Genomic DNA, 7220 nt, shown 5'->3' on the forward strand with positions numbered 1-7220 from the left:
CCATGTGTCCTGGAGTTAAACTCACTGGCAAAAATTGTTTAAATTATATAAGGAAATGAGCCACTGGGATAGATAGTAGATGCAGCAAATGGAATAATTTGTACTCCCAGAGCCAGAAATTATAAACTCAGGCACTACAAAATAAATGTCTTAAATTATTAAAGAGATTGGGGCACCTGTGTGGCTCAGTCGGTTAAGCATCAGACTCTTGGTTTCAGCTCAGGTCACGATCTCAGGGTCCTGGGATCCAGCCCCACACCTGGTTCTGTGCACCCAATGCACAGATGAGTGTGCCCGCTTGAGATTCTCTCCCTCTCCTCCTCTCCCCACCCCCCTTCTCCCCCCTCAAATAAATAATTCTTTTAAAAAGCCAAGAAATAAATAAAGAGATTGAAAAAGGAACAGAAATTATAATAAAAAGACAGAACACTGACAAAAGGAACAGATGGATCTGTAAAGGAACCAAACAGAACTTGTAGAAATGAAAAATGTGGCCATTGAAACTAAAGTCTCAAGATCTAGGTTGAATAACAAATTAAATAGCTGAGGGAGTTACACGACTATGGGCTAGTTAAGTAACTGTGTGCCTCCTATTCTCGTTTGCAAAACAGGGATAATAAGAGAACTTATGCCATATAGGTCATATATAAAAACAAATATAATACAGCCCAAACACTCAGAATAGTGCCTGAGCTGTCGGAACTTCTCAGCCAATCTATCAATCAACAACTATTATTTAGTCATGAATTAAGTCTCTAGAACATCCTCACATAGCAGGATCTCCCGGAGGTTCACAGGGAGCATCACCATAATAAAGACCCTAAGAAGTTCTGCTGCTTAGCCTTGTTTGGACGACAAAAATATGACAAAATGAAGATTCACCGAGGCTCTGCCACTTGGCCAGGTCTTTTAGCTGCTACATGGTGGATTTGGTCTATAAAATCAGGGTGGTCTGGCTCCATAGGCCATGGTTTCAATGATTGCACCACACTGTAAAGTTGAGAAGAAGTTTATAATAATCCTTCTCTTGTAAGATGGCTTCTTTCTGAAAGCACAGAAACTGAAAGGTAAAGTTGCCCTGGGGTTCCTTCAAACTCACCTGCGTGTCCCCCTCAACAGCCCCCAGCCAGCCTCTGAATCCCAGAACGGAAGCTAAGGGTCCTTTGAGTATGTCCTCTCTTCCTGAGGTTCAGGCAGGGGATAGTGGGAGTGGGAGAGCAACTGGCTTCCAGGGCCCTGCTTCCAAGGGCTCCCATTGAGCACCCCTCAGTCACATGGTTGCTTTCCTTCCACAGCATCTAACTCACACAGCAGTGCTAATACCTCTACATGGCCCCCCAGCCAAATAGATGTCGGACCTCCCTCAGAAAACAGCATTTTTTTTTTAAAGATTTTATTTATTTATTCATGAGAGACACACAGAGAGAGACAGAGACACAGGCAGAGGGAAAACCAGGCTCTTTGCAAGGAGCCTGATGCAGGACTCGATCCCAGGACCCTGGGATCACGACCTGAGCCAAAAGCAGACACTCAACCACTGAGCCACCCAGGTGTCCCAGAAAACAGCATTTGAAAGCAAAGGAACAAGATACTGATCCACTAATATTGTTGGTATTTTTCACCTTAAAATTTTTTTTTTTTTTTTTTTTTTTACTAATTAAGTCCTTGACTGTTGTGTGGTGACTGCCGGGGTCATTGTCGTTTTTTTGCACATTCAGGTACCCTCTTTGCGGGAGATGAAGGTGGACTTTTCCCCATGTCATTTGATTCAAAGCAGGGATCTGCATTTCATGAGAACCCATAGGGCTTGGGCAATGCTATCCACTGATTTCTATTAAAGGCTAAATCTACCCCAGTTGCAAGTTAAGTTGGAATTTACATGCTGGGGGTATCACTTTTGTTTTCCTAAAGCTGTACTTTTAATAAGACTCTTAACTCTGGGAAACGAACTAGGGGTGGTAGAAAGGGAGGTGGGCAGGGGGGTGGGGGTGACTGGGTGATGGGCACTGAGGGGGGCCCTTGATGGGATGAGCACTGGGGGTTATTCTATTTGTTGGCAAATTGAACACCAATAAAAAATAAATATATTTGTAAAAAAAAGATTATGTTAAAACCATTTAGACTATACTCAGAAGTCCCAAGGTAATCAAATCATACTGATGACTACGGCTCATCGGTATGAACTGGAAGTTTAGAAATGCTAACTAATGATTGTCAAAGATTCTGACTACGTAGAAATTCTGCCTAAGAGAATCCTCAGTATCTGTAACAAGTGGCTGCTTTCTTCATTAGCATTTCATTCCTCTCAATTCAACAAATTTGAATGAATATGAATAGTAATTCTTAGAGATATTTCCAAACCTCAACATAAATTGCTTAAGCACTTTTTAAGTGTGAGCCTGTAAACTTGGCATTGGAGATTCTAATATTAATAAGACAGGCTTAGCCTTCAAGGAACAAACTATAGATAAAGAAAAAACAAAAACAAGTAGTTAGAAGTCATCAACATCAACCGATTGCCTCACCAATGGAGACACAGCAACATACACGGATCTTAAAATACACGTTAGGGAGCTAATTAAAAAAGAATGTGGTGTATGATACCATGGTATTTATATAAATTTTAAGAGCATCTATACACAAGTACGATGATGGGGCACCTGGGTGGGTCAGCTGGTTAAGCAGTTGACTCTTGGTTTCAGCTCAGGTCGTGATCTCAGGGTTGGGAGACGGAGACCTGTTTTGGGCTCCATGCTAAGCATCTGTCTGCTTAAGATTCTCTCTATCCTGGGACGCCTGGGTGGTGCAGTCAGTTGAGCATCTGACTCTTGGTTTTGGCTCAGGTTGTGATATGAGATCAAGCCCTGCTTTGGGCTCCGGGATCCGTGCTCAGCACGGAGCCCATTTGAGTTTTCCTCTCCCTCTCCCTTTGCCCCTCCACCCCCTGTAAAATAAATAAATAAATAAATAAATAAATAAATAAATAAATAAATAAATCTTTAAAATAAAAAGATTCTTTCTCTCTCTCTCTCCCTCTATACCTCCCCATCACTCTCTCTCTCTCTAAAAAAAAAAAAAAAAAAATACAATGAACATTTTGCAAGAGCACAGACAAATAAAAGGATATACAAAATGAATGTTTGGATGGATTCTTGTGGAAGGGGAGGAAAAGGAGAGTGGAGGAAGGAAGGAAAGAAGGAGAGAGGGAGAGAGAGGTGAGAGGCTCAAGGAGTAAAGGAAGAAAGAAAGAAGAGGTTTAATATCCACGCAGCGGGCCCGGCCATCTGGCACAGTCAGTATCCCTTAGATGACACATCTGTGACCTACCCTTTGCCTTCTCTGTCCTGAGTCCCCAATTCTGAGGGATTTTCTTCATCAGAAAACTGTTAAAGAAATAAATTCATAACTTGTGCCTCTACTGATTTTCAGAAAACAAGGTGAGCTCGCGGGTGTGCAGAGGGCAGGTGTACTCACCAACCTTGTGTAGACCCCAGCTGCACCACCGGATACAGTCATCACAGCAGGGCAAGGAGAGCCAGCAGCCTCCTTCCTCCTTCCCCCCAACTCGGGCAAATGCTCATCACCCAAGTCTATTTATCTTCACTCAGGTTGCAATTTGCATTTCTTTTTAGAGAGATCAAGACTTAACTCCTCTGGAGTTTGGACTCTTCTTCCTCAAAACTTTAAGCTTGAGAGAGACCAGAGGAAAGTCTTTCTGAGCCAGCCTCTCTCCTCTTTCCCTGAGATTGAACACAATCGTCAACCAACGTTTATCAACTGCTCTCCTCTCCCAACAAAGTCAAGTTCTCCTGGAGAGTCCCCAGAGTATCTTGCCAGATAAAAGACAGGATGCCTGGTTCCATTTGAGTTTCAGGTAAACAACGAGTGATTTTTTTTAGCATGGGTATGTCCGAAAGATTGCAGGGGACATACTTAGACTAAAAAAAAAAATCACTCGTTGCTTATCTGACGTTCAAATTGGACTGGGCCCTCTGTATTTTTAGTTGCTAAATTTGGCAATCCTACCCTAACGCAAGGGATCAACGTCTAGAATCTAAGCTCGGTCTGTCGAGAGTTGGTGGAGCATACTGTGGAGGACCGCAGGACAGGGCTAAATTCAGGAGGTAAAGCATTTCACATTCTTTTGTTTTGTTTTTCTTTTTATCGGGCATGCCATTCCAGATGGAATTAGCACAGTTTAGTCCTATAAATGGACTAGAATTTCTCCTCATGACACCCACCTGGTAAGAGCAGCAGTATCAAATAGGAGAGATACGAGGGCTAGGAGTCCAGAAAATCTAATTTTAGTCCTAGCCCTCTACTTCCAACTGGATGTGTGGAATGAGGCCACCTTTGTCCCATTATGTCCTCGGGACCTCTCTTGAGGCCCTCAGTCTCCACATCCGCAAAATGGGAAGGGGAAAGGAAGGGCTAAATGATTTTTAACCATCCCTCCTAATGCAGCCTTCAGTGCCTCTACGATATTCATCATATTTACTTAATTTAGTAAAGACAGCTTTGTTGGTCTTAACCCATGCAGGAATAATAAAACATAACACAAATGAGGAGTTCTTCCCTTTCCCATATTCCAGTAAAAATTGCTCTTTGAGGTATTGTGGTTGTTACAAAAACTGAAACCAGAAGTTCAGGCTCAGTGAGGAGGCCAAAGATTGCAAATGCCCTATTACCAAAATAGAACCAAAGCAGAAGCTTTGCTCTAAACAGCACTCACTGTCTTTTGGCAGACAGGGAAGGATTTGGTCAGAGCAGACCTTAATATGGCTCAACTGGGCTGCTAGAGGCAGGAAAAGACCCTTACGTCTCCCCAACAAACCATTTCTCCGTAAAATGGGACTAACAATCCCTCCTACTTCCCTTGTGAAATTGTCTTGAAGGTTAAATGAAATAACATCCATAAAAATGTTTTTAAAAAATGTACAGTTTTACACCAAACACGACTACTTGTGTTGTGATTTGGGCTCAACTTGATATAAACAGTGAATGTTCGTTGGCCATCCCTCATCTATCCCTCTTTCTTTTGTCGACCTGGTTTTGCTGGGGAGAATTGGCTCCTCTCCTATCCTTATACGATGTGATTTGGAAAGTGCTGAATTGATACACATTTTCAGGAAAGGGAGGGTATCATAGGCCTTAGCCAATCAGTGCATTACATTACTCTGGACACAGGAATTTGTTCAAGGATAAAAATGTCACCAAATACAAGCCAGTGAAAATGAGGCCCAGAACTTTTTCTTCAAACTATTTGTAGAAAAGGATTCATTTTCTCAAGATTCAAAATTTTAGAGATAGGAGCTGAGAGATCTTGGCAGCCACTTTGTCACTATGAGGAAGAGCTTGGGAATGAAATCAACACAGAGGAAAGCAGAGAGGAGAAACGAGGAGAGGCTGGTTTCTAATATCCTTGAGTCCCTATATCTAGTCTTATCTAAGGCCACATTTACCCTTAGTCTTCTCCATTGTGTGAGTAAATAAATCCTTTTGCGGGGGATGCCTGGGTGGCTCAGCAGTTAAGCACCTGCCTTCGGCCCAGGGTGTGATCCTGGAGACCCGGGATCAAGTCCCACATCAGGCTCCCTGCACAGAGTCTACTACTCTCTCTGCCTGTGTCTCTGCCTCTCTCTCTGTGTCTCTCATGAAAAAAATAAATACAATCTTTAAAAAAAATAATCATTTTTTTGCTTTGGCCAATTTAATGAAATTTTTCTCTCATTTGCAACGAAAAAGTCCTAATGGATATAAAGCCTTTGCTTGATGTGTCCCACACAGATCCAAATTCTATCTCAAATGCCTTGCACAGCAAGCAAATACTTAGTAAGGAGGCTAACTACAAGTTTGACTTTGAAGCCCATGTATTTCCAGAGTATATATCTTGATTAACAAGGTCTGAAAGAGTAAAATTTAGTTATGTTTAAAAAAAGAAAAAAGCAAACAGACTGATAAACTATGTTTGTCCTCGTATTACTAGTCAAAATTATTCTGTGTATCCCCTGAACTATTTAATATAACATCTTTTAGAAAAAAATTATCATCAGGAATATTTAAAGTCAGAAATGTTTTATCATTTACAGCAATAGTGATTTGAAAAATTTGATTCTCAAAAAATTTCTTCTATGATTTGATTTTTCTTTTTTCTTTTCTTTTTTTTTTTTTTTTTTTTTTTGAAGTTATAATTTGGCCAACTATTGCTCTATGGCTGGAGGCATAAAAAAATGTCTGAATTTAACCAGCTTCTGAATACTACCACTCCCAGACTACTTTATTATGGCCTAAGCATTCTAAATTTAAAGACTCTTCCTGCATCCCAATCTTAATTTTCACTCCTTTCAAGACCAATGGGAGGTCAAGAAGCAAGATGTCCAAGAGAATGGACAGGGTGTCACATTCACCTGAGATCCATTCCTCAGCCAGCTACTGTGACTTGCCCCAGAACTTAGTCATATAGAAAAGACACATTAGAGAGCTGGACCCTTTCCAACACAGATTTGCAAACATAAGCAAGGACTTTCCTCTGAGGTCACATCATTTCAGCTGAAACCATTTCAACCCTGTGTACACCCTGGTAAATACCATAGACATGCTCCATGGATCCCCCCAGGATCTTGTTTCTTTTGCCCACATCACACCAATGCATCAACTATGCTGAGAAAGAAATCAGGAATGCATTACACTCATGAGTTTGTTTCTATGTTAAGCCACATCTAGCACTCAGAAAGCACACCCGGGTTCTGAAATCTCTGTATTAAGTACAAAAGCCTCCCACCATGCAGAAGCCTCCTGTCTCAGCTGCTTTTACGGGCATCATGAAATACAATGAGGATAATCCACCACTGGATTATGTAAGACAGTCTTGCTTTCATTTTTTTATTGACATGATTGAATAGTTGGCCATATAGTTCTACCACTGATTCTGTCACAATTTTTATTCCTGGTTAGTCGGTAAGCATCAGAATGTCAGTTAAAACAAAACATAATGGACCCACCTGAGTGGCTCAGTGGGTTAACCATCTGACTCTTGATTTCAGCTTAGGTCATGACCTTAGGGTCAAGCCCCACGATGAGCTCCCCGCTCAGCAGGGAGTCTGCTTGAGCTTCTCTCCCTCTGCTCCTCTTTTCTCTCTCTCTCTCTCTCAAATAAAAATAAATAAATCTTTAAAAATAAACAAAAAGATAAATAAAACAAAACGCAATGTAATAGCTTC

At 41.3% G+C, this 7220-nt stretch overlaps 1 long non-coding RNA gene across 1 annotated transcript in view; it reads right to left on the minus strand.

Annotated features, from left to right (window-relative positions):
• The window catches only part of LOC119873969, a 45087-nt gene extending 41219 nt beyond the window's left edge, over positions 1-3868 (minus strand). Inside the window, exon 1 of the long non-coding RNA XR_005367120.1 lies at positions 3475-3868. This is a non-coding gene — a long non-coding RNA (uncharacterized LOC119873969). The remainder of the gene's footprint in view (positions 1-3474) is intronic.
• Positions 3869-7220: the final 3352 nt, after the last annotated feature.

Source organism: Canis lupus, chromosome 11 (assembly GCF_011100685.1).
Source record: "Canis lupus familiaris isolate Mischka breed German Shepherd chromosome 11, alternate assembly UU_Cfam_GSD_1.0, whole genome shotgun sequence".
Lineage (NCBI taxonomy): Eukaryota > Metazoa > Chordata > Mammalia > Carnivora > Canidae > Canis > Canis lupus.